Below are 20391 nucleotides of genomic sequence, written 5' to 3' on the forward strand. Positions count from 1 at the left end.
CTTCATTACCCAACCTCCTCTATCAGTAGATGAAAGAAATACAAAGTATTAATGCTTGCAAATATGGCCATGCATGAATGTTAGAGTATTTTACAGACTTTTGTTTTATGCAGTGATAAAATGTACTGGGATAGGCTCATGGTTAGCAATTGATGCATAAACTATTAATGGTGAGATGTCATTTTCCTAAGAAATGAACACTTGGCAGACTTGGTATGAATACTTACCATGCTTGTGTTAAGAGCTTTAAACTGGATTAATCTATCCTGGCCAAGCTACACCCCACACTTTACTTTTCTCCCTGAAAAAGAGGCCATTAGGACCAGTTGAAAGCAATGAGGTACTAATGAGAGAGAGAACAATCTTAAAATCTAGTTTCTAGCTTTGAATAGAGTTTAGTTGGCTCCTCCCAACACTGGTGATTAGCCTACTGTGAGTTTTATAAGAGCCAGAGATGGAAGAACTGATTAGAAGGCAGCAGGTGAAATTCCTAGAGATTTCATTGTTTGAAAGAGGTTTTCCTATATAGGCTTAAATATAAATACTAACCATTCTCTGACGGTTGAGAGAGTGAGAGTTAGAAACAAAACAAAAAGACACCAAAAGATTTACTGTACTTTAATCTAGAGTTAATGCCAGAACCTTCTGGTCTAAAATTAACCAGAGTCTTGTTTCCAACCATTAGTAACATGCTTCTCATTTTTCTGAGACTTGGCATCATGCATGTTTAAATTTACATTTAAAAGCTCCTGACAACCTTTGGCACCAGGGTTCCTGGTTTGGAGGTAGGTCACTCACATGTTGGTGAATTCATGTCCAATCCTCTCTCACTACTGCAATTCTATTTGCTGGTGGTTTGAAGGTAGTTCCTCATTTCCAACTTAAATCAATCCATTTTGTAATTTTCAGGTGTGAGTGAGTTGGCATCAGGGTCCTTTCTGATTAAAGATTTCCTTGAAAAAAGTAAGCACACTGTTCGTGGAACATCAAATCAAAACAAAGGGTGTTTTGGGACTGTCTCAGAACAGTTCATAGAAATTAAATTCTACCCCTTCTGGGTTAATGTGCTGTAGTCCCCACGGTGTGTTTGGAAGGCTCACCTCATGGATTACTCTGATCAGTCCTAGATTTCTAACATTTCCTGTTAGTTTACTTGCTGGAGGATTAAGGCAAGGCTGGATTAAAAAGGAGGAATTAACTGTTGCCTGGCAAGATTAACTCTCCAGGCACTGATTCCTGAGAAGAGGTTTTTTTGTTTTAAACTCCACAGTGTTGCCTGGACACTGGAACAGAATTCCCCTTCCCCCATCTCATGTTTAATCTGTAGCTTCCCTAAAGTACCTTGTGTTAGTACTGGGAGGAGAATGAGTCACACATTGAATAAATTGTTATTAAAGCATCTGGGCTCAGTTGTGAACATATTAATAGTGAGGAATCAGAAAACCAAGTACTGGTACTGGTTTGGCTGCTGACTGCCGAAATCACTTGCTGAATCTGAGCTGCAACGTCCTTTAAAATAATAAGAGCTAATATGTGCCGAATACTTCCTATGTTCCCAGAACTATTATTAGCATTTTGTATACCATCTCATTCAGACCTCAGATTTCCACTGTAGAGTATAACTACGTTTTGCAGATGAGGAAACTGAGGCACATGGCTGTTAAATAATTTGCCCAGGTTCATGCAGTCAGTAATGGCAGCTTGGATTGAAACTGTGGCAGACAGACACCTTGCAGGCTCTACCTCGTGTGTTCCACGATATCACCTCCTAAAATGAAGGGAAGGGACTGGAGGATTACGAGGGTCCTTTTAGCCCTACTAGTGTGTGTGGGATGGGGAGAGGCCCATTTAGTTTCTCTGTTGGGAATGTGCAGCACTCAGCGCCCTCCCCGCCCCCCGCCCATTCCTTGTGATCTATGCGAATCTTTTGGGAATACATCTTCACTATTAGGCCTATAGGTAGCATCGTCAAACTTGGTTTAGTTCCCGTGCCCCATAAGAATACTTATCAGGGCCATTCTTTTCTCAGCATATGGGTTAAGTAAGATCTCAGTGGTAGTGGGACCTTGGAGAAATGAAACATCTGAAATGCTGGCCACAGAGAAAAATGCTTCAGTGAGAAGCTGCAAGCTCCCAGTTAGTTGGCTTGATGGGGACCACAGTAAATGAGGAGGAAGAGTGCAGGCTGGTGCGGAATCTCGTGTGTGTGTGTGTGTGGGGGGGCGGTGCATAACCTGGCCAGGGGCTGTTAACCCAAAAAAACAACAGCAGCAGCAACAACAACAGCGAGAACAACAATAGCAACAAGCCAAATTCAGGCTAAAAAAGCAGGCGATGTACCGTGCCAGGAAGGCGGCCAGCTGAGCAGTGTGTGGAAGCTCTTGTGGAGGTGATGGTGGGGGATGAGAAAAGGGGAAGGAAGGAACAGTCAGCACCACAGGGACTTGAACAAAGGGAGAAAGGGGATTATAGTCAAATCACTGTCAGCAGCCCAGGAGCAGACAAAACCACCAGAGTAAGCCCTGAAATGGAAATGAGAGGGAAGAGAAGCAAGCCGCTAACAGCTACCAAGAAGAGGAGGAAGTGGGAGATGCGCTGCTTCCTGTAGAAAGAACGTTGATTGAAGACAAAGCTGGGTGGGGACTAGTCCCTGGGCTGCAGCCGCCGCCGCTACACATACTCACAACGCTGCCGCCGCGCTCCGTGGGCAACTCCTACTACTGCTGGGCTGGGCTGGGCTGCGCCGGAGCTCGCCTGCACAGATCAGCTCCGGGGACGGGAAAAACCACGCTCCTCTGACCAAGCCTCGGGAGCTAAGGTAAAAGAAACGTTTTCCATGTTGCTCGTTTTTAATTGAGAAAAAAAGACCATCGCCTGTGGTTTAAAGGTACGATTTCTAAGGGATGATAGAGATCGCTTCAGGACTAGGGAAAATGATTAGATTCTTTTGGAAGGGTCTTTGAGAATGACCACGTTTATGACACATTTGCTTAAAAAAACCCTCATCATCAGTGCTTAGCTTTGGTGACTCGACAGGGTAACATGCTAAATACAAGAAGCTGTTTGTATAGTTCTCTTGGAAGAAAACCAGGGCTGAGTCGAAATCCATCTGGGGCTGGGAAGCTGTGGTCTGGTCATCAGAGCCTTGTAGTCCCCTTGTTTTAGGGGTGTAAGTGGTGTAAAATACTAATTGCATTCTCTTTCTTACACATTGCACTGGGATATCTTCTGATTTTGCAAAAATAATGGCTGTGATTTGGCTTTTTGGGGAGTTAAATTCTTTTATACTTAGATTTTGCCAACAAATGCTTGTATTGCGTATGTGAGGGGCAGTATTTACCATTAAAAAAACAGTGTTTTCCTCCCTCAGCTCTGTGCAGCTGCTTTCAGGATAACCTCAGACACAGCTATGATTTGCCGGGTGTAGGTCTTCTCCTAAAGTTGCATCCTTGTTCAAAGGAGCGTGGCGGGTTTAAGGCCACTAACTTGTCCAGAATCAGATGTATGGATTTCATGTTTACGTGCATTTTATTCACCTCTAGGTCAAGGTGGTTGTTACCCCCGCAGAGGGACAAAATAAAAAAGTGCAGCAGGATTGTTTATTTATGTGAATATACTGTAGATAGACTGAAATAGTAAAATCAGAACATGATTTTTATTCTTTGATTTTCTTGAGCAAAGGATGCTCTTAAATAGAGCCTGGGACAATGACTTCTTCATATTTATGAACGATATGTAAACGTACACCAAATAGGTCTAGCGGATGAGAAGTGAGATTGTGAGATGCCTCTGACAGGATATGTAGGAGAGTTTAATACCCTAGTGTAGCATGATTTAAAGAATTAAGCTTTTTTATCTTCAGCAGAAAGTACATTTAAGCAGTAAGTGGTCATTGATAAAATGTTTTTTTTCCCTAGAGTTTCTATAAAGAAAGGAGATAATTTTTCAGAAGAAAGAGAAAAAACTGCTTATAGTGGAGTAAAAATAACAAAAAAATCAATATTTTGACACTCATAAATTCTTAAAACATAGGTTTTAAAACATATGCCAGTTGAGAGTGTATGTAGGTATATGCCTCCTCATTTATCATCATTCTCACTTGTGAAGGGCTATAGGGCTGTTTTTAATGCTATCTTTATGAAATCGATATGGCTTTTCAAAATCTGTGGAGTAGCAGCACATTTTGAGAGATGAGAAGCTTGTATAGCTACTAAAGGAAAAAAAAACCGTCTGTTTCCCGGAGGTTTCTTGTTCATTGAAGTAAACGTGCACCATGCCTAGGAGACAAAGTACTGCTGATATTGAAACCATGGAACTCCTTGAAGGATTCACAGAATTTAATCAAACTTGTAGGAAAAACAAGTCACGACACGAATTTTGCAGTTCTACTCCCTATTTGCATCCTAAAGGGAAATATGTAAAGATCGTCTTCTTAGAGAGGAGACGCAGGGTAGATCTTGGATCCAGAATGCCCCAGTGGAGTTCTAGAATCAAGCTGTGCATCATTAAATGAAGTAAAAAGTTGGGAGCCTGAGCTGCATGGACGAGGACAGGCTTACCCTTTGGTACTTACTCCTCTGCAGGCTGTACTTACTAGATAATGCCAACACCCTGCTTTGTTTGGGGAGACACAGACAACCTGCATTACTCTTCTCTGTGTGTTTCACACATGAGTAAGAAATGAAACCTTGCCCAATGGGCATAGTAGAGTCAAGAGAGCCCTGCTGTCCTTCTGAAAACAACTAAGAGATGCCTATTTTCTGCATAGCACAAAATATTTTAATTGTTAAATTCCAGCTTGAAGCAGAACATTAGTCAGTAACAGCAGATCAGTAGCTATGATGGTAGAATGTTTAGGAAAAAGATGAATATGCTTCTACGTTGTAAAATGAAACTATTTCCACTTATTCTGGCCATATGGAACATTGAAAGCCATAGTGATTTTGCTTGGGATATTCACAGGCTTTTGAGGAGTAGACCAACACTGAAATTTTAATTGAACTTTTTTTTTTTTCTGCCATATGGCCAATGGCTGAATGGAAACATGACTCCATTATTTCGTGGCCAGCCCTGGACCTCATATGATGGGCATGTAGTGAATGTGTTTGGTTGACTGACTTTGTTTAGCTTGCTTCAGAAAGCAGGCCCAACTTTTAAGTCTAAAAGCTGTATAGTCAAAGTAGAAAGGCTGTTCATAAAAGACTTCTGTGGCTAGGAGGAAAGAACACTGTGGAATGGAAAGAACACAGGCTTTGAAGCCAGGCAGATATGTCTTTTAATCTTATCACTGGTTCTTACTGCTTGATCTGGTGCATTAACTCAGGAAACGAAGTTTCCTCATTGTAAAGAAGGATTAGTAGTACGTAATCAAAGTTTTTTTTTTTTTTTTGCTTTGTTTTTACTTTTGTGTTCTGGTAAGTGAGCGCTTTCTACATAGAAGGTACTCAATGTTATTTTTTTCTTTCTTGGTTGCATAAAGAAAAGTTAGCATATTCTTGGCCTTTACCACTGCCTCACAGGTTTAGGGAGACTTTTTTTTTATAGTGATAAGATATACACAACATAACATTTCCCATTTTAACCATTTTTTCAGTATGCAGTTCTGTGGTAGCGATTATATTGCTGTGATGTTATCATCACTGCCATCTATCTACAGAACTGTTTTTATCTTGCACAACTGAAATTCTATACCCATTAATCAATACCTCCTCTTTCTTTCCTTCTCTCAGCTCCTGGAAAGCCCCATTTTACTTTCTGTCTCTATGAATTTGGCCAAGTACCCCATATAAGTGGAATCATACATATTTGTCTTTTTGTGACTGGGGTAATACGCTTAGCATAATGTCTTTAAGATTCATCCATGTTGTAGCATGTGCTAGAATCTCCTTCCTTTTAAGGCTGAATAATATTCCATTGAATATATAGACTATACTTTGTTTATTCTCTTTTGATGGACACTTGGGCCATGTTTTGGGTATTGGAAATAATACTGCTATGAACACAGGTGTACAGATAACTGTTAGAGTCCCTGCTTTTACTTCTTTTGAAAATCCAGAAGTGAAATTGGTGGATCACAGTAATTGCATATTTAATTTTTTGAGGAACTGCCGCACTGTTTTCCATAGCAGCTGTACCATTTTACATTCCCACCAACAATGCACAAGGGTTCCAATTTCTCCACATTCTCATCAAAATTTATTTTGTTTTTTATTTATGTTTTTGGTAATAGCCTCTTTAAGAGGTGTGAAGTGGTATCTCCTTGTGGTTTTGATTAGCATTTTTCTAATCATTAGTGGTGATGAGCATCTTTTCGTGTGCTTATTGGCCATTTGTGTATCTTCTTAGAAAAATGCCTATTCATATTCCTTGCTGATGTTTTTCCCCAGAAATACTGTGCTGAGAATCTTTGCCAAGTTTTAATCAGATTTTTGAGGAGATATTTTCAAATGGGATCTTTTAACATAATGTGTCATTAGATCATAATCATAATCTTTGTATTTAACCTCCTTTATACAGCCGTATTATCCCTGCCCAAATAAAATACTTCTCTCGAAAGTAACATTTAAAATAAAAGGAGTAAGAAAATATAGCTTCTGCTAGTTGATAATGTAAGAACCTGATAGTGATATTCAAACCTTTATTGTAGATAGTCACACCAATGATTCTACTGGCCAAATCTCAGACCAGGCTACCACCACTGTCCCCTCTCATTAGCAGAGAAAAATGCTCAATAGTTAGCACAGTCAGAAAAAGAGGAAAGAAACTGAAGTACTGAATTGCTCTCAAATCCTTTACAATGGGAGGCATTAACTTGTGGGGAGGGGCTATAGTAGTTAAACAATACAACAGGTTTCTGAGACAAGTTTCTGCTAATGAAGTGTGATTCTAACCTAATTGCACTTTTAAAAATAACAAATCCTCTGTTTCCTTTTCCGAGACAGATTTTACTCCTAATCCTGAAACTGGTGAGGGAGGGTATGGTGAGGCTGAGCAGAATTGGGCGGAACCATTAGTGGGGACCCTACTGAATAGCAACAACATCTGAGCTTTATGGTGTGGGGGCAGACACTGACCTTAAACGGTTGGAAGAGCTCCTTAATGATTAATGTTAGCTTTCTGTAATGCACTTTGTCTGTGTGCTGGGGGGCAGGGAGGGAGGTGGAGGCAAGTTTGCAAATAATGACCCCAATTTTATTTAATTTGCAAATCTATTCATTCTGCAATTACTAGGAGAACCCAAGTACCTGGCGTTACTAGATCTGAGTGGCAGAGGAGTTGCAGCGCTGTGTTCAGATTTAGTCTCCCACACTCACCCCCAAGATGATGGCTATGTTAATTAGCCTAATTTGATCATCACAATGTATACATGTATCAAAACATCACATTGTACCCCATAAATATACACAATTATTATTTTTCAATTAAAAATAAACAAAAATTTTAAAAAGAACTTAGTGCCTGGTCTAGGACATGCTAGAATGGTAGAGCTAAAAATGATCTGGGGGTGAGCTATCCTATATTGACCTCTCTATAAGGGATAATAAAATAGGCCTGGAGTTTAGAGTTGCATAGTTCATTAATTCCTTGCCTCCCAATTAAAACTCCATTTCTCCTACCTCCATATTAGCCAAAGTCTTTATATAACATTATCACGTTTAAAATTTTAAGACCAAACTATTTTGTTTTTTATTTAAAAAGAGGAGACTGTTTACATTTAGTACCCTATGTAAATATGGAGTTTCTGTGTACAAAGTTGTTCATGTGTAAAAGATGCCACTGTGGAACAGATTTAAATTTTCAGGTAAGTGTATTAGACATATCTGTGGATATATGGTTCTTGAAAATTCTTATGTTAAAGAAAACAAGTTGTATTTAGTGGTCGTCAATGTTCAGACAATCTCTAGAGGACTTCATTAAACCCTGAAAACAAGGGAGCTCCATTCTCAAACTTTAGTGATAACATGTTTCTTAGAAGTGGTACCACTATATTCCCAGGCTCAAGATAAGTCAGGATCAGCCCCTTTATCTCTTGGCAAATATGTGTAAACAGTCAAGGTCTTAATGAAAAGGCTTTGAAAAACCAGTCTCTTGACCACTTCTTCCCTGTTTCCTGGCCTTCCCTTGCTCTCTGGCCAGCCCGAGAGTGGGGTCAGGCATTCCCCTGTTCTTCTTCCCAGGAACCCAGCACTCCCCGGTAGAGGAGAGGAGCTGAAAACTGGGCTGACTGGTTCTACTCCAGATTCACTGCATCACAGCGGGGCCATTACTGTTCTTTCAAAATTCCTTCCTCCTTTGTTTTTTATTTCACTTTTCACTCTCTCCTGTGCATTTTCAATGGAAACCATTCAACCAAGTCCCTACTGCCTTTATTCATTAGAAGTGACCTCACCTTCTGTTCTTCTGAGAAGACACATATTACAGGCTTCTTCAACTTCATTCTTATCACCTCAAAATTTCCCCATGTCTTCCTTTATTTTAGTTCACTTAAACTGCTGTCACAAATTACCACAGAGGAGGTAACCCAGAAACAACAAAAATCTTATTTTATTTTTATTTTTATTTTTTTACACTTCTATGGGCTGAAAAGTTCAAGATCAATGTCTGGCAGAGGCCCATAGTGGCACTTTCTGTGTGTCCCCACATGGCAGAAGGGGCCAGCTGGCTCCCTCCAGTCTCTCTTATAAGGGCACTAATCCCATTCATGGGACTCCATACTCATGACCTAATCACCTCCAAAGGTGGCCTCACCTCCTAATACCATTGCACTGGGGATCAGGTCCCAACATATGGATATGGAGGGGGACAGAAACATCTGCATCATCCACATCACTTATTCTCCTCTTCTTCCTAAGTCAAATTAACATAGCCTTTCCATCAAGCCAAGAGTACACCCTCTACTTGGACTCTCTATCCCATTCCCTTTTGCTTTCTAAGGAATTATGTTGTGACAATAATTCCATCTTTCCTACATATTTAGTTTCTTCTCTTTATTGGTCATTTCCTCTTTGCCTATAAACATGCTTAGTTTTTCTATACACACACAGAGTAATTAAGTAGTAGATGAAACAAATCTCCTCCTACCTTTCAGAAGGCTCCAACTTCACTAACTTCAGTTCCTGTTCCCCAAATACGAGTGTTCTCAAGATACGAGTCTTTGGCCATTTAATTTCTCCCTCTCCTTAATCAAATTCATCCTGTGATTTTAGTCATTGTCACTGTGTGGGTCAGTCCCAACTCTGATTAACCATCCTGATCTCTCAGCTTGCACAGCAAGCTGCCTGCAAATTTACTAGACATCTACCCTACAGAAAATGAAACTCACATGTTCAAAACCGTGCTCACCATCACCTTTCTGCCTCGTCAAAACCAGCTCCTCACCTGATTTCATGACTGATAATGACACCCCATTTCTCATTACCTCAGTTATGACAATTCAACTTCACTCTTTCCCTCACGAAGCACCCCTGGTTGCAGGAAGTTGCGTAGCCCTTCACAGTTGTGAGTGGGAAAATGTCTTGATACTGACTCTTTTCCATGTTTATAGCCAGTGTCTTAGTTCAGGCCCTATAACCTCCAGTTGGGCTGATTTGTTTTTCGAGTTCTTTTCTGTCTGCCTGGGATAAGTTAGTTCCTGCTTTCCCTTCCATACTTCACCCCCACAGTCTTACTTCTCTGAATAACCAAATTCCATTTGGCCTGTAAAGCTCAGTTCAAATGCTACCTCTTTCATGAAGCCTCCCATGGTTTCTTCCCTTTTTCCCCAATAAAAAACAATGCCTCCTCTGAAATCTTTTGTTCTTTCATCATAGCATCTAGCTCATTCTAGTGTGTATAACAGCAATCCGCATAGTTTTTTCTTTTGACCACACTCCAGGCTCTTTGAGGACAGTGGTCACATCTGGTTTCATCTTTATCTTCCTTACAGCACACAATGCAGTGTGTTTATCATTCATTTATTTAATGAACATCTTGAGTGACTCATTTTTTGATACAGAGTGGGCTAGACATAGTACTTGTCCTCTAAGGGCTCACAGACTAGTGGGGAAAACAGACAATACAGAAATATAATTATAATACAATTAGTCTGTTCAAAGTCTTAACATCTGCAATGTGCCACGTGCTCTTCAAGATGCCAGGGAGACGAGGATGAAAAAATTGGCTAGTTGTTTTCTTGAAACTTACATTCTAGAATTGGGAGAGACCCAATAAACACATAAACTAGTGGTTTTTAGATCCAACTGCACATTAGAAATCACTGAGAGGGTACTTTGAAAAAAATATCTATGTCCCAACCTCACCCCAGAGTAATTGAACCAGAATCAACCAGGATTGGAACCCATTGACATAAATGAATTACAGTAAAAGAAAAGATCAGGTAGTGGTGAGTGCTTTGATGGATTGAAGTAGGAACAGTTTGAACGGTGGAGACTGTGCCTATGCTAGCAGGAGTAATTGGGATAATATTTTGTTGGGTAATCCCTGAATGCCTCTCTAAAGAGGTGACATTTGAGTTGAGACCAAAATGATGGTGAGGAGTCAGCCATGTAAAGATACTGGGCAAAGGGGGCTTGTGGAGGTTTTCAGCAGAAGGTGCAGGTGCCTTTCTGAAATAAGGATGAGGTGAAACTTCAAAGGAAATGCGAGCTTCTTCACATACATGTACTGTAATCTACAAAATATGTCTTTTCTCTACAGAAAGCAGCTTTTCAGTAAACTTTGTGGACTCCAAATGCAGAACACTTGGCTGCTATGTTGATTACTTGATCTGAGTATGGCTTTATTTAGTTCGAATTGATTTACACAGTCAGGAAGACTACTCTGTTTGATTACATTTTTTTTCTATACTGCAATTAGGACTACACTACTTGTCTGAATTAAACACCATTCTTATTATTTAGAATAACTTGAGGTACTTGATATTAACTTTGTCTGAATAAAAAGGATAAAGCAATGACTTCTGCCCTTAATTCTGTTTTGGGGAACCAGGGAAAACCTCCTAGAGGAGTCGTTCAAAGCACACAGAGGAAAGAAAGCACTAACTAGTTTGAATGAATGAAGATCAACATATGTCAAGAATCAAGTTGAGAATAAGCATTTGTTAGGCATTCAGTTTGTGCTGGATACTTTATATACATTACTGTTTTATCTAGTTTTTAAAATAACCATATGAAATAAGGACAGTATTTTTCTATCAGGATATTTCTGGCTGCTTGTAAAGGAGCGCCCTACTAACGTGGCGTAAACAATAGGAAATTGATCTCAAGACCTTCTGAAAAGAGGGTAACTTCAGAGTAGTTATCTAGCTACTATGTGGTAGCTGGATAATGTCCTTAGCAACCTGGATTCTTCCCTTCCTCCTACTGTGATACCTTCAGCAGGTTGATTCCCCTCACTATGTGGACATGGCTTCTATAATTTTGGAATTATAGGCGTATTTCAATATGTAGAGGCATATCAAGGGGCAGCTGATTTCTTATGGGGCTCTTTTTGTTTTTTTGAGACAGGGTCTCACTCTGTCACCCAGGCTGGGGTGCAGTGGCATGATCATAACTCACTGCAGCCTCAACCTGCAGGTGGGAGGCTGATCCTTTCACCTCAGCCTACTGAGTGACTGGGATCACAGGTGCACACCACCATGCCCAGCTAATATTTGCATTTTAGTAGAGATGGGGTTTCACCGTGTTACCCAGACTGGTCTTGAACTCCTGAGCTCAATAGATCCTCCCACCTTGGCCTCCCAAAGTGCTGGGATTACAGGCATGAACTACCTTGCCCTGCTGCAGCTCTTTTTAAAGAAAATCTGTGTCCAGTGGAATTTCCCCTCACAACTTACATGCTATATGTATGACTAACTAGGCAGACAAGACTGCTGTGATTGGTTAATTTGAGTTTCCTCCTGAGGCCATGGAGAACTTCTCTGAAGAACAAAGTCATCAGACCCCAGAAAAAGGGTCTGGTTCTATTAGCAAGAAGAGGGAGTTAGTGGGTCAATAGAGTCAGCCACTACTATTATTCCCATTTTATAAGTGAAGATATCAAGGCTAAAAAATTTAAATAACTGAGCAATATCACACAACATTGAGTGGAACAAAAGCCTTGTTTTTGGCTATATGACAAACCTGTACATGTTCCTCTGAACCTAAAATAAAAGTTAAAATATATTTTTTTAAAAACCTGGTTTTTGTTGGTAGTGATGATCTAGGTAGGCCAGAAGAAGAATCCCAGTGAAAAATACACTGGCGGAAGCTAGGCAAAGTAAAGGATAACCTTCTAAACAAATATTCCAGAAGGAAATACATCAGGTCCTATAAAGCAATAAGAATAACATTTAATTTAGACAACCAGCCCTGCATTTCTGCATTGTAAAATGTATATATAATTAAATTGAATTTTCCTGCCTGGTCATTTAAATCAATTTGGTCTATATAAAAATCTACCCTGGGCCAAGTAATGAGCTAGAGACGCCAGTGTTCTGTGTATAGTATCTGTCAGACTTAAATGAAAACCTTGTTTTTGCTAGAGAGGTAGGTATTTTGTTGGTTACAGTACCTGTAAAGAAGAATGGGTCATCTCTGAAATTTCTGATTATGAGTTATTTACAAAAGTTTCCACTTTCCAGCTCCAGAGGCAACACGTACAGTTCCATTATCGTTGCATTCTCTTTATAGTTCCTACTTCCTACTTTGGCATTGTATTTCAGAGGCTATGTATGTGAAAAAGCTATAGTGGAAAAGAGAAATTTCAGTGGAATTGCTGTCATTACAGTGTTTTGACTACTTGTCTCTACGGTGTATTTCTGTGCGTGTTCATCATAACAGACTAAGCACTAATGGTAGGAGCACTTTTTTCTAATAAATGATGGAGTGCCTCCTACTCTTAGATTTGCATTTTTAAACAGGAAAGTAAGTTAATTCTAGACTTTGCCAACAGAGCTCTGTTTAAGGAGGGCATTTATCTGATCTGTGTTATACTCATATAAGAAAAATTGAGAAAAATTTAAACTGAAAGAAACACCTCACTGTCATTTTAGAGGCTTTGTTTGGGAGAACTGAATTCATCCTTTGCCGTTTTCTTAAACTTTACAAATGATGGTTGTGTTTAGGGAACATTGCTGTGTATGGGCCTTAAAGCATTTCACTGACAGTTTTATTTTTTCTTTGAAAAAAAGTAGATATTAAATGGTTTTATGACTTTTAAAATTAATTAGAAAAATTTAAGTAAGTAGAGGTGAAAATTCCTAGGAAAAAAAAATGGTCCAACTAGTCTTTTCTTATTCATCTGAAGATAATCATAAAGTACTGTAGTGTAGAAAAGTAATATTCGACGACAACACGTAGGAGAATGTAATAGTTTAAGAACATCGGTTTGGAGTCAGAATTATTTGGGCAAGTTACTTAAGCTTTCTATGCCTCAGTTGCCTCATTTATAAAATAGGAAATAAGATGATATCTACTTTACAAAACTGTCACGAGAAAATTACATTATTATGTAATTTTATTGTAAATTTATTTATTAATACATTTATCAATATGAAATGTTTAGCGAGGTGCCTGAATTGTAGTATAATTATTCAAAATGAATATATTATTAGTATAACATTGTTAGCACATATCTGCAGTGGAGTATCTTTTATTCTATACAAGGGATTTGTAGCAAATTCTGCAGAAGTGATTGCTATGGCCCAACATTAATCATAGGTGTTCAGACCTGGGAGTAAGTCATCCCCTAAGGAAGCCTATTATTGTCAGATGCCGTTTTGACTTCATTAAGTGTTAGTCTCAGGTTTGTGCTATTTGTTTAGGAATCCATGTGCTTAGCCATAAATATCTCCAGTTTTCCTTTCCCACTCATGATAAGCTTCCACTTCCCAGTCTGCTTTGGTTAGGTGTGGCCACATGCCTTGCCTTGGCCGATGAAGTGGGCGGAAGTAAAGTGTGTCACTTCCTGGAAGAGGCCTTTAGAACCAGCATGTGAGTGCAGTGGCTGGAGGGTAGAGTGGGCTCTGCACTCTTAAGCCTGGGCCCTACAGTCAAGACAACACAACGATCATCTCTGCTGAACCTCAATGGACTTGGAGGGAAAGTGAGAAATAAGCTTTTCACAAATAAACCAGAGAGTTTTGAATTGTTGCCATAATATAAGGTAGCCTATATTGACGGAAACATTCTGGTTTTCCCTTCAAACTCTAGAGAAAAAATACATTATTGGTTACAGTACAGTAGCTGTTTGGATATAGTAATTTTAATTGATTATTTTTTGTGTGTGTGTATGTGTTCTGTGTGTAATGTATTATGTTAGCATCAAGGGATTTAAGTGAAATAGATTTATATAAATTCCATTTTAAAATTTTCTTTTAAAATAGGGTTTATTTCTACTTCACACAGAAGAAATCAACATGTCAAAATTACTAGCATATATATATGTTTTGTTTTGTTTTGTTATTTTGTTGAGGGAGTCCACTGTGATGCCAATGTTAGGACTCTGAATTCCAAGCCTGGCATAATCATTAGGTAATGTTCCCTCTCACTGATAGCTTTACCCAGAATGGTGCCTTGTGAAACAGAGGAGCTTACTAGGAGAAGATACCGCACTGAGCCATGCCCATGGCCTTTGCCTCCAGTGAAAAAATAGTCTTCCCTAAGACCTATTGTGATTTTCCAGTTATAAACAACGGTGCTTAGTTCATAGAGGGTCTTAAATGATATTTATTAATTAAATGAATGGAAGTAGTCCACAATTTTTCCAAATGTCTGGACTCTTTTATGTTTGCATTTTAAAAATAAATGCAGTTGTTTTATAGATTAATTTAAAAACATCTTGGTATTAAGCCTGACATCTATTCTTTTATAACACTTTATATGTGGTTATGTACCCAAAGATTTAGGCTGTTTGAATATTTATTTTATATTTTTCACCACAGAGTTTATTTCACCTGATTATTTCATTTGGGTCTCTAAAACTACATTATGAAATACCTTAATTATTTAAATTAGGAACAGATTAATTATCTCCAGTGTATAAACTCAAATTAACTTCATTATAAACCTGAGGTTTAAATTGATTAATCTCGGAGTGTTTAAGGAACAAAATGGGTTTTTTTCATCCTTAAGGAGAAAGGCATATTTGATTTGATGAATCTCTCTTCATCACACCAGTTATGATAATAGGCACAAGATCTTTGCAAGAAAACTTCAGATGGATTTTATAAACCAGCCAGAAACCTGTGTGTCTGGGGCTTCTGGGGGAACAATCTGTGAGTCATTTTAAAAAACAAACACACTCATAATCACGGTGCATGTTGTTACCATGGTAATTAGGCCTGTTGAGTTGGCTTGCTTATGTTCCTGCAAAGGCAAGAGGGGGAGAGAAACTGAGAATTCAGAGCTTTGACTATCAGCTTCAATTTGCCTACTGCAGAAGAGAGTGAAGGGGTTTCTTGAGAATGCACTGGCATAGTCATTCTGAGAGGGAAGTGAAGAAACTGGTGTCTTGCCTTTGTTATCAAATATAAGTTAGCCACATTAGTTTTGGGTATTGTGGTTCACAAGGGAGAAAAGGACCATTTGACATTCTCTTGGGAAAAGGGGGAAAAGTAGTTTCTTTCTCTGATACATGACTTCATGTAAGTCTCTAAGGTCAACCTTGTGGAGTATCTTGTATGCCTATGCACAAAGTTTTAATGATCATCTAAAAGGCACCAAATGCTGCTGATGAACATTATTGCAGGTTTAAATGATATCGCTGTTATTCTTCCTATATGGTTAAAGACTGGTTTTAATGAGACCGTTGTTTCAGATCTGATTCCCAAGTAGGCAAGATATCTTTCCCTCTATTTTATGGACTAGTAATGACTCCTTTATCTTGGACAGCCATCTTATAATGGAGGCCTATGGGACACAAAGGACACCAGGGAGGTTATGTGAGCTCTGCCAAATCTATTAGTATTCCAAGGGAAAATAAAATCAAAGCGTACACTCAGTTGATGGATAGTCATCCAAATTCTTGGGCCAGTGGAATTACTGTAGGAGTGATCCAGTATGAGTCCATGTGAAGAACGAACAGTACCCTTAAATTAAAGGTATGAATGTACATACAAATCTGTTTTTAAGACTGTTTCTAAATGTACTTTAAGAAGTCTGGCCAGGTGTATTGGCTCACACCTGTAATTTCAGCACTTTGGGAGGCTGAGGCATGAGGATTGCTTGACCCCTGAGTTCAAGACCAGCTTGGGCAATGTAGAGACACTCTGTCTTTACAGAAAATAAAAAAATTAGCTGGGCATTGTGGTGCACACCTGAGGTCCCAGGTACTACTTGGGAGGCTGAGGCAGGAGGATTGCTTGAGCCCAGGAAGTTGAGGCTGCAGTGAACCACATTCACACAACTATATTCTAGCCTGGATGACAGAGCAAGACCCTGTCTCAAAAAAAAAAGAAGTCTGGATGTCCTCTGAAATGAATAATTATAATGTATTGACTAAAGTTTTACCGTTAGAGTATGCCTCAATCAGATTTTAAAGCAGAACTTTTTAAACTATAGATTTCATTTTTCTTCTCATATGTGGAAAGAAGGCACATGTTGCCCAAACTTTACTATAAATTTAATTTCTTAACAGTAGTAAACAAAACTTAACTTACTTTTTTTCTGATTATCACAGTAATTCATACTAATTATTGAAAATGTGGAAAATATTGAAAATTTGAAAGAAAAAAATAAAAATTGCTCTGCTTAAGTTTTTGGTTGAACTGCATGTAACAGAGGCCTGATTTCACAGTTGCTAACGTAAGTTAGAAGTTATTTCTTTTTAACGTAACAATCCAGACATGGATGACCCAGGACTGGTAAGGTAGCTTTGCTCCACAAGATCATGCAGGCACCCAGGCTCCTTCTGTCCTGTTGTTGTATGTTTCTCTTGCTTTCATTGCCTAAGGTGGCTTGCCATAAGGGCCCTGCTGTAACGGGCAGGATGGAAGAAGTTGGAAGAGGAGGGCCTGACCCAGAAGTTACACATAACACTTTTGATGCTGTAACATTGAATTTTGTCACATGGCCACATAGCTAGCAGCAAGAGAGGTTGAGGAAAGTAGCTGCTTAGCTTAGAATTCTATTAAAACCATGGAGGAAGAGGAGAGCAGATATTAGGGCATATCTAGCAATTTCTACCATTTCTGTTACTCTACTGAACAGAGGAAATATATTGTTTATATTTTGATGTGTTTTCTTCTAGTCTTACGTATCAGAAAGATATTATGTATAATTATATAAGAAAATGTGTTATATAATGCAATATATATGTATGTATATAATATATGTTAATGTATATATATTAGAAAAACATATTAAGACATAGAAAATACATGTTAGAAAAAAATTAAAATATATGTGTAAATATGTATATTAGAAAATTGTTGAGGTCACACTATGTATAATATTTTATATTTTTTTGCTTAACTTTAAAATGTAGATGACAAAAAATGCATTTTATATTCTTTTTACTTTACAATAAAGTTAAGTAACTTTAAGATACTTTTTAAAGTAACAGTATTTATTAACTTTAAAGTTAAGTAAAAAGAGAATATAAAATGCATTTTTTAATCATTTAAACGTTTTTTTTTCTTTTTTTTTTTTTTTTTGAGACAGAGTCTTACTCTGTCACCAAGCCTGGAGTACAGTATCATGATTATGGCTCACTGCAGCCCCAATCTCCTGGGCTCAGGCTATCCTCTCACCTCAGCCTCCTGAGTAGCTGGGACCACAGGTGTTCGTCACCATGCCTGGCTAACTTTTGACTTTTTTTGTAGAGATGTGTCTTGCTATGTTGCCCAGGCTGGTCTCAAACTCCTGGACACAAGTGTTCCTCCATCCTTGGCTTCCCAAAGTGCTGGGATTATAGGTGTGAGCCACTGCACCTGGCCCATTTAAATTTCTTGTATTCGTTGTTTTAAAATTTTATCATGTGGAGTTTCTGTTTTACTTAATAGGTTGAATTACTGATATTTAGCCTATTTCTAACACCTTAATTCTTCTTTGTCCCTGTTTTGGGTTTGTGTTGGTTAAAATCAAGGAGTGTCATCACTAAAACAATGACTGAGAACATATTTGAGTCTCTTGATAAACAAGACAAGATTGCTTTCCAGAAAAGTTGTGGCAGCTTCCACTATCACCAATAATACATGAGTGCTGGACCCAGAACACCCTTGAACAGGCTTATTTAGCACGTCCCACCTAGTCATTATTACCCTACGGTTCATTCTCTGAAAATAAGTTGTTTTTAGCCCTTGGCTTTTTTTTTCTTTTTGCTGTCGTTAATCATGAGATAATGGTTTTCTGATAACTTTATCGCATTTAAAAACATATGGCCCTTATGGTAGTCTGGGAATATAATTGGTTGGGTTGAGCTTGTAGCACACATGCCAGTCTCAAGTACGTGAGATCTCTGGAGACACCGATGTTCATTTGGTCCTCCTGTGAATTTGAGTTCCACCCTCATTCATAATACTCTAGATGTGAGATATCTGTTCTCAAACATGCAAAATAGGAATGGGAAAATGTTCCTTGAGGCTTTAGCAATTCCCTTTGAGCTAAGCGCTCTATAGCTTTTCAGGAATAAAGAAGCTCATCTACACAGGAACTTTCTCACGTAGGAACCACACTCAGCACGGGACAAAAGTAGGCCACCTCTGCTCGATAGCCACAGGGGTCATTAGTGGCTAAGGCATCGGTATCGTCTACTTCTAATCAGCCTCTAGAAGCTTTGGGTGCCAAAGATACTCTCATAACCACCAACTTGTCCTCTCCACCCTCCTAAAGTGCCAGATACGCACAAACCGCGTGCCCTCAAACTGTGTCCCTAACACCTGGAGCAAGAGTGTGTTGGTCTCTGCTGCTTTGGTCCTACTTGGAGCAAATTAGGATAGGTCAGGAAGAAAGATTGCTCTTATTCATTCCATTAGTGTAGAGCCTCTGCCACTCTGCCACCAAGAACTCTGCTTCCCCTAGGTTCCTAAGTGGCCTTTGTGTTTTTTCATGTTTTCTTGCATGCTAGGGGATTTCACAAAGAAAGGGACTCTGGTTTCACAAATCTATTTCTTAAAAGAAAAAGAGTTAATAAACGGTTCATTTCTAGGCTCTGCAATGTAAACCTGTGAGACCTCCTACCCTTACAAATATACTGCCGTTACCACCAACTCCCGTTCATTCTAATCATCCAACTCTTGTGTATCATGTTATTTTTCCTTTAAAAAATTTTCATTTTCCTCTCTGCTTTCTCAACAGCCGGATCTACCAGTGAGTCTCAGGCTTTAGGAACTGAAGAGGTAAGAATTCTGAAATATTTTCTTCTAGAATCTTAAATTTAACCAGAACTTAAAGGGGAAAAAAAAGTAAAGTGATCTATAGATGAAAGCATGTGATGTTTTATTGAAAGAAACAGTCATAGAGTCCTTATCAATACTGACATGACTTTAGGATTTAAAGAAAACATGGCTCTCCGTAATGATAGTTAACATTGATTTTCATCCAGATTTTTACACTTTCTTCCAAAAACCTGACTTGGAGAGCCTTTGAGACTGCTGCCTTAACAGAATGTGTCCCTAGCCGGGCATGGTGGCTCACGCCTGAAATCCCAGCACTTTGGGAGGCTGAGGCAGGTGGATTTTTTGAGGTCAGGAGTTTGAGACCAGCCTGGCCAACATGGTGAAACCCTATCTGTATAAAAAAATAAAAATAAATAAATAAATATGAAATAAACAGAATGTGTCCCTATGGCACAAACATTAAAGGGTGGCAGACATTGAGGGCATACTCTGTGAGAGATAAAACCTCAGATGAGGCAGATTAGATCAGAGAAATGTAAACCCTGTTCTTAACAGATGGTTGTAAACATTGTAAGGGCTTTTCCAGCAGCAACAACAACAATAACAACAACAAAAGGTCAATCTAATGCTGTTGGGTTTCATCTTGCAGAAACTTACTTAGCTTTTGGAACTAGTTACAGCATTTGAATCTGGTTGTAGACTTGAAATGTAACCATAATCCTAGACAGGTGATAATGTGTTTGTCCACTCCAAGATACACAGTTTCCTCTAGTCAATGACTTAGATTTTTCCCCTTATTTTAAAATGTAACCTCATTATGAAAAATACCAAGCATATACCAAAGTAGCGAGAATGATATAATGAACTCCCACATCCCCATCACCTAATTTCAACAGTTATCAACTCGTGGCTGGGATTGTTTCATTTATACCTCCACCTACTTCTCTTCTTTCCCTGTTGGATTATGGGTGCTTGTTGAATTTGAGTGTTGGGCTTTTCATTCTTTATTTACATAACTGTTTAGGAGATACAGCAAATGCTAATAAAAAATAAAACCTAATCATACCTGATTTCCT

General features: G+C 38.7%; 1 protein-coding gene across 1 annotated transcript in view; it reads left to right on the top strand.

The window, feature by feature from the left end:
- Positions 1 to 2385: 2385 nt before the first annotated feature.
- Positions 2386 to 20391, top strand: part of GNG2 (G protein subunit gamma 2) — a 109848-nt gene continuing 91842 nt past the window's right edge. Inside the window, exons 1-2 of the mRNA XM_012451054.2 lie at positions 2386 to 2818; positions 19275 to 19315. The gene's annotated coding sequence lies outside the window, so the exon portion shown is untranslated. The remainder of the gene's footprint in view (positions 2819 to 19274; positions 19316 to 20391) is intronic.

This window comes from Aotus nancymaae, unplaced genomic scaffold, assembly GCF_030222135.1.
Source record: "Aotus nancymaae isolate 86718 unplaced genomic scaffold, 86718_ANA_hifiasm-v0.15.2.pri h1tg000062l, whole genome shotgun sequence".
Lineage (NCBI taxonomy): Eukaryota > Metazoa > Chordata > Mammalia > Primates > Aotidae > Aotus > Aotus nancymaae.